Here is a 7500-nt window from a genome sequence, read left to right as displayed (position 1 = left end):
CACGATAGGGGGGAGAAATTCTAGACCAATTATTGTTCAGCCCTAGGGAAAGAAAAGCAACCGAACAAACTTGAAGAAGACCGAAAGAAGAACACAAAATGGTACAAGCAAGAACAAACTGGTAAAGATAAAAAGGAAGCACGAAAAAGAAAAGAAACAACAGAACCCAAAAAGTAAAGAAGAAAAGAAAGAGAGAAAGTAAAAGAACAACTTGTAGAAAAGTATATTAGTTATTTTTTGTTAGAAGAAGTTTTATGATATTATATTTTGTAGAACTGTATTATTCCTTACTTATGGCAAGTTTTATTCTGAGGTGGTATGGTATTTGATTGTATGAATGGCTCTATTTGATAATGAAGTTATGAATCTCGTATATGGAATATGGAATTGAAGTGAGCTTTAATACGCTCTAACTTCTTATTTTTATTAAAGGGTTTTGTTTGTGGTGTTTAGGGTAGGGGAAGGGGATGGGTAGAGTTTGTTCTAGTGTAGAGTTTTTGGTTTTGTTTTTTTGGTTAGGTTTTTTTTATTTTAGCCGTTTTCTTTTAAAAATTTGGTGCAAAATTATGTCCCCAAAAAAAAAAATTTTATTTTTGCAAATCAAAAAAAGCTTCCTATTTTAGAGTTTTTAGTTCGTTTTTATATTATTATTTTAATTTAAAGGGGGTTTGCTTTTGTGGTGCAAGTGGAAACTTTTTTAAAGGCTGGGGTGCATGCAAGTGGGTAGTGCGGTGTGCAAGTAGTGGGAGGCGGTGCAAGTGGAAGCAATTAGGAAGTTGGTTTTTTTATTTAAAGGGGGCTCGGGGAGTTTTGTTTTAATGTTTTTTAAAGGGTGTTTGCAAGTGGAGCACAACAATGCAAGTGGAGGGAAGCAATTGTGCAGAAGCAATTTGTCTCCAGAAGGAAACAGAAAATTTTTATCTCAATGGTGGCCAGGGATGTGTTTGTACACAGGGATTCTAAATGATTTCAGAGCAGGAGAGAAGGGAAAAAAGAAAAAAAAAAAAAAAAAAAAAAAAAAAAAAAGTGGTTTTGCTCGGCTCCTGTCTTCTGTTGATTTTGTTAGGTTAGGGGATCTAATGTTTGGCTTAGGAGTTATTCTAAAAACTACTACAGGCATCAAGGGTTGTGAGATTAGAAGTCACAAGCCAGGATCAGTGTCTGACTTTATTCTGTTTTCACATACACACACACACACACACCTTAGTGATTTTTCCAGTGACATCTTCTCTGGGTCATGCTTCATCTGCATGAGGCCAGAGGTCAGAGATTGTGATTTTGAAAACCCCTGATGCCGCATGTCAGAACTAAACTTACATTCCACTTAGGTTTGTCTCATCACAGAAAACAGAGGAACGTTTTGTTAAGATTTTTTTCAAAAAGATAAACAGATTGACGCTTGAAGTCTGAGTGTGCTTACGTTATACTGGCATGAAATAGATGCAGTAGAAGTAATAGAAGTAGTAGAAGTAACCTCCCTTGATTAGAAGGTAAGTGTTTTAAGAATCGGCACTCATAGCTCATATCTCGCTTTTTGTCTTAAACCTTTTCACAGATAGTGGGAGAAAGAAACTCATGTCACACAATGTTAGTGTGATCCGCGGGAAGGAAAGAAGCGAAACCACGCACACACACACACATTTTTTGATATTAAGCTGTGAATGTTTTTCCCCCATCAGGAGCTTCTCAACGTGCTGGCCCAAGGACGAACCATTGTGGGACAAGCGCATAAAATGTGAAAAATCTCGTAAAAAATTGTCAGCCTGATGGTCACATCCCCACCGCGCACAGGACTTCAGGGCCCAAAAATTATCAGTAATATGAAACACAAGAGGGCGATTTGGGATAATGAAATCGCTCGGACTTAGACCGATAGGCTATTAGAGCATGTACTGGGCCTTAGGGAGGGAGTTAGTTTGTTTTAGTTTGAGGTGGTTGCTGCGGGGCATGGGTTTGTTAAAACCCAGGCCTCAGTGCACGTAAACTGGGGGGACTTCTTAGAGTGGAAAGACCTGGAGGCCCCCTAGAGGTTATTCAGCAAGACCATTGGGGGAGGGAGGAGAGGAGAATAGACATGGGGGGTGGGCCCGGGGGGGCGTCTGGTGGAGGGTGTTAACCCAGCCTGGAGTCAATCAGTCACACTGAGAAAGAAACACTTACGGGCTGGGAGGTAATAATGTGAGGGTCTGGGGGAATGTAAAACCAAACCATCAGGTGCATCGTTTTGCGGGTGTCTCCGTAGTCTTGAGTGGAGGGACGGTAACCTGAGGGTGTAAAAGGGCCAGCCTCTCCAGGGCCACTTCAAGGGGTCTTTTGGAGGGAGTGTTCAGTGTAAGGGTGCTGGCAATGTTTAACCCAGCCTCAGTGCATAATTTACTAAAAAAAAGGGAAATAGAGAGGAGGCCTGTAATCCCTGGAGGTTCAAAGGCCCAGACAGAAGGAAAGCCACTTAATGGGCATTTTGGAGAGACAGCATGGGGACCTGATGGAGGGCTTTTGTCACCCCAATGCTGGAGGGTCACAGCCAGGAATAAGAGCCACTATTTACTGGGCCTTGGGAGCTCACTTCTCCTCTCCTTGGGAGAGGGAAGTAGAATGTGAGGGTGATGGGAGCCATTGTCTCAAAACAAAAGACTATGGTGCAGTTATTTAACTGGGACTTCTTTAACCTATTCTTAAAGCTTTTTCTTTTAAAGTGGAGGGCTGTAGCCATGGAGTTCATCGGCCATCCATCCTCTTACATCCGCCCTGAATGAACTCTGTGCTGAACTGAAAAGCCCCTCTTAATGGGCCTTGGGAGGAGGCTTGTGGGGGTTCGGGATGGTGTTAACCTATTATTTTAGGTTTCATCAGCCAGGACTAGAACCCCGAGGTCAAAGGCCAGCCCTCACAGGCACTTCATTGGGCATTGGGATGAGTAGTGAGTTTGATGGGTGCTGGTGAGCATGCTTTGGAGCCATGTTAAGGCCAAGCCTCAATGGCATGTGAGCTGAGGGCCTTAAAGTGGGAGGGCCTTTAGAACGGGATGTCTTCAGCAGACATAGATCCATCTTTTGGCTCCTTGGGAGGGGAGAGGGAGCCATCATGAGGGCTGAGGGTTGTGAACCCAGCTCGTGCATACAACGTAGACTTTAGAGTGGGGGGCCTGTATACTGGAGGCAAAGCATCAGATGAAAGCGGACTGCTGATAGGGCTTGGGCCTTGGGGGGGAGTTTGGGAGGGATGTGTAGGAAGTGTTTGTGTGAGGGTGCTGGGGCTGGTGATCTGGGGCAATGTTTTTTAACCAGGCCTCACAAACCCAATTTTGGGCTTCTGATCTTGGAAAAAGGGGAGCTGAAGTGTGATGGAGAATGTTTAACTGGCCCCTCACACTTACTGGGCCCACCCCTTGGAGGGAGCATGGATAGTGCTGCTGGAGCATGTTACCCTGCTTCATTGCCCCTTAATGGGCCTTTAGGAGGGGGAGCATGAGGATGCTGGACCCGGTTGTTGACCCAGCCTCAGTGGCATAAAAACCTGGGAACTTTGATGGAGCGTTGTATTCCCTGTGGAGTCGAAGGACAGACTGAGAGACAACGTACTGGGCATTCCTTGGAAGGAGCATGGGATGATGGTGAGGGTTGGTTAACCAGTCCTGGAACGGTCATCAGCCAGGGACTAAGAGCCAATTACTGGGCCTACGGAGGGAGGTTTAGTTTTTTAGTTTTAGGCATAGTTTTTTTAGGGTAGTTTTAGTTTTTTTAGGGGGCTGGCATGTGAAACACAGCCTCAGTTGCATTGTTTTGGGCGTAGGGGAGTGAAGGTTCTGAATCCTTGAGGTCAAAGTCAAGACTGAAGCCACTTCCTCGGCCTCCTCCTTGGGAGGGCGCATGGGGGTGCCTGGAGGATGCTGTTTAAACCGGCTGGAGGTTCATCGGCCAGTCTTAGAGCACTTACGGGCCTCGGGGGATGTCAAAGGCAGCCCTTACAGCCTCTTACAGGGCGTTTAAGAGGGAGTTTGAGGGGAAGCTTAAGCCATGTTTTAAACCAGCCTCATTTGCAGCGTTTGGGGAATCTTAGAGTGGAGGCCATATAGCCCTGCGGTTCAAAGGCAGGCTCACAGCAACTCACTGGGCTTGATGTGCGAGTGTGAAGTGGTGGTGGGGGCTGAAGTGTGTTTTTTACCCGCCTCTGGCATTGTACCTGTGACTTAAAGTGGGAGGGCGTTGTAGCCCTGGATGGTAATACAAGCCAGACTGAAAGACACTTAATGGGACTCTTTGGGACTGGGTTGTGAGGGGTACTGTGAGGGTGTTTTTTAAACCAAGCCTCCTGGAGGTGGGTTCAACAGCCAGATTTGTGTTTTTAAAAGAGACCCTTATGGGCCTTGGGAGTGATGGTGGGAGGGTGGATGATGGTAATTTTAAACCAGCTTCAGTGGCATAGTTTGGGGCTTAGAGTGGCTGGCCATGTAGCCCTTGAGGTTATCAGCCAGGACTTAGAGGCCACTTATGGGCCTTGGTTGTAGGGAAGGGTGGTAATGGTGGTAGTGGTGGTAGGGTGTGCTGGGGTATTATAACCAGCCCTCAAGTGCATCGTTTTTGTGGCTAGAGTGGAGGGCCCTGAATCCTTGGGGTCTCAAAGGGCCAGCCCTCACAGGCACTCATGCCCTGGGAGTGAGTTGATGGTGCTGGAAGCTGTTAGACAAGCCTCAATGCATGGACTGGACCTTCAAGGGGAGGGGACCTGTAGGCCTGGATGTCTTCAGCCAGACCTCTATCCACTTTGCGGGCCTTGGAGGGAGCATGAGGGGTTTTGCTCTTGAGGGTGGTGAAACCAGCTCGGGGCCTCCGTGCATACAACTTGGAACTTTGAGTGGTGGCCATGTTATCCCTGGAGTGTCAAAGGTCAGACCTGGATTCAGACTGAACTGAAGCCCTTATGGGCCCAGGGGAGGGAGGAGTGTCGGGGTTTGCTGCTGGGGCAGTTAAACCCGGCCCTCACAACCACTCTGGGCATCCTTGGGGAGGAAGCTTGATGTTTGAGGTTGGGCTGGAGCATGTTCATGTTTTTACCTGGCTCACAGCCACCTACTGGGCTCTCCCGTTGCTTGAGGAGGAGCATTGAGGTGCTGGAGCATGTAAACCTGCCTCATTGCCACCCTTACTGGGCCTGAGTGAGGGTGAGCATATGAGCGCCTGACTCTGATGACCCGGTGCTTAGTGTTAACCAGCCTCAGTGCCTATATAACTGGGGAATTTGAGTGGCGGCGGTGTATCCTATAGGTCGAAAAGGTCAGACGGCGAGAAGCCACTCTACTGGGCCTTGGGGGACTTGGAAGAGCAATGGGGGTGGTTTGCTGGGGGGGGATTTTGGGGGGAGGGTTGTTTCTTGTTTTACCCACCATGGAGGCAACAGCCAGATCTAAAAGCTACTTACTGAGCCTTGAGAGTAGAGTAGGGGCGGAGCATGTTAAACAAGCCTCGCTGTGCATTGTATTTAAACTGGGACTTAGAGTGTCTCGGCCTGTAGCTGGAGTTCATCAAGCCAGAATTAGTAGAGACCATTTTATGGGGCCTTGTGGGAGGAAGTGGAGGTGTGAGGGTGCTGGGTTGTTTTTTATTAACCCAGACCAGCCTCCACTGCATCGTTTTGGGGGCTTTAGCTTCTTGCGTGAGAGGCCTGTAAGCCTGAAAGGTCCTCAAGGTCATCTCAAAAGAAAACTTACTGTGCTTAGGAAGGATGTTTAGTGTTAAGGGAGATTCTAACAGTGCTTTAAAACACAACATCTCCATGCTGGAAGGGAAACGGGGAGGAAAAGGAAGTGCTTTCGGGCATTCTGAGCTTGTTGTGATGTTTTAAGCTTGTTGCTTTCATTTCACAGGTTTACATTAGTTCTCAAACAGTAGAGTTTAGCTGTTAAACACAAATCTCCATGCTGGATGGGGCAACGTGCTTTTCAGTTTCTTCTGAGCTTGATGTGATGTTTTTTTAAACCTTGTTGTGGCTTTGCTGTCATTTCAACAGTTTTACATAGTTCTCAACAGTAGCTTTTTTTTTTTTTTTAAAACCACAATCTCCATGCTGGAAAAACGTTGCTTATCAGCCTCTTCTGAGCTTGTTGTGATGATGTTTTAACCTGTTTCTGGTCATTTCTTTCAACAGTTTTACAAAGTATTTTCTTAAACAGTTGCTTTTTTTTTTATTAACCAAACACACATATCCATGCTGGAAGGGAAAACTTGTTTTCAGCCTCTTCTGAGCTGTTGTGTTGGATGTTTAACCTTGTTGCTGTCATCAACAGTTTTTTTTTTTTTAAATTAGTGTATACCAAACAGTAGCTGTTGTTTTTTGTTTTTTTTAAAACCATGAAACACACAAGTATCCATGCTGGAGGAACGTGGCTTTTCGGACTTTCTGAGCTTAGTTGTGATGTTTTATTTAAGCTTGTTTCGTCATTTCAACAGGGTACATTAGTTTATAAAACAGTAGCTGTTTTTTTTTTTTTTTTTTTTTAACCACACATCTCCCATGCTGGGAAACGGGCTTTTCAGCATCTTACTGGGCTTGTTGTGATTGTTTTTTTTAAAACCTTGTTTTTTGCTGTCATTTCAACAGTGTACGTAAGTTTCTTAACAGTAGCTTTTAAAAAACCACACATCTTCATGCTGGAGGAAAAAAACGTGCTTTTCGGGCCTCTTCTGAGCTTTGTTATGTCTTTAAACCTTGTTGCTGCTTGTCGTTTCAACGTTTTACATTAGTTTCTAAAACAGTTTTGCTTTTTTTAAATAAAACACACATCTCCATGCTAAAAACGTGCTTTTTTCAGCCTCTTCTGAGATTGGTTGTGATGTTTTAGCTTGTTTCTTTCATTTCACAGGTTACATTAGTTTCTAAAAAGTAGCTTGGTTTTTTTTTTTATTCATTGTTAAACACAAAATCTCCATGATGGACCGTGTGGCGTTTCCAGCCTCTTCTGAGGGCTTTTTGTGATCAAGGTTTTTTTAACCTTTTGCTGTTTATTTTTTCAACGTTTTACATAGTTTCTTAAAGCGTAGCTTTAAACAAACATCTCCTGCTGGAAAAACGTGCTTTTCAAGCCTCTTCTGAGCTTTGCTGTGATGTTTTAACCTGTTGGCTGTCTTTCAACAGTTTTAACATTAGGGTTTCTCAACAGTAGCTGGTTAAACCACACATCTCCATTGCTGGAAAAAACAGGGCTTTTCAGGCTCTTCTGAAGCGTGTTGGATTTTGTTTTAACCTGTTGATGGCATTTCATTTCAAACGTTTAAATTAGTTTATTAACAATTGCTTTTTTAAAAAACACACAATCTCATGCTGGAGAAACTTGCTTTTCTTTTCAGCCTCCTTCTGAGCTTGGTTGAGATGTTTTAACACTTGTGTCATTTCAACAGGTTTACACTAGTTTCTTAACAGTAGCTGTTAAACACACATCTCCGTGCAGGAATCTTGCGTTTCGGCCTCTTCTGAGCTTTTTGTGATGTTTTAACCTTGTTGCTT

At 44.6% G+C, this 7500-nt stretch overlaps 1 long non-coding RNA gene across 1 annotated transcript in view; it reads right to left on the bottom strand.

Annotated features, from left to right (window-relative positions):
• Positions 1-7500, bottom strand: part of LOC116686715 (uncharacterized) — a 22057-nt gene that overhangs the window by 9495 nt on the left and 5062 nt on the right. Inside the window, exon 2 of the long non-coding RNA XR_004331338.1 lies at positions 4183-4188. This is a non-coding gene — a long non-coding RNA (uncharacterized LOC116686715). The remainder of the gene's footprint in view (positions 1-4182; positions 4189-7500) is intronic.

Source organism: Etheostoma spectabile, unplaced genomic scaffold (assembly GCF_008692095.1).
Source record: "Etheostoma spectabile isolate EspeVRDwgs_2016 unplaced genomic scaffold, UIUC_Espe_1.0 scaffold456, whole genome shotgun sequence".
NCBI classification, from domain to species: Eukaryota; Metazoa; Chordata; class Actinopteri; order Perciformes; family Percidae; genus Etheostoma; species Etheostoma spectabile.
The sequence above is the reverse complement of the archived record's forward strand: the minus strand, read 5'-3'. Positions and strand labels throughout refer to the sequence as shown.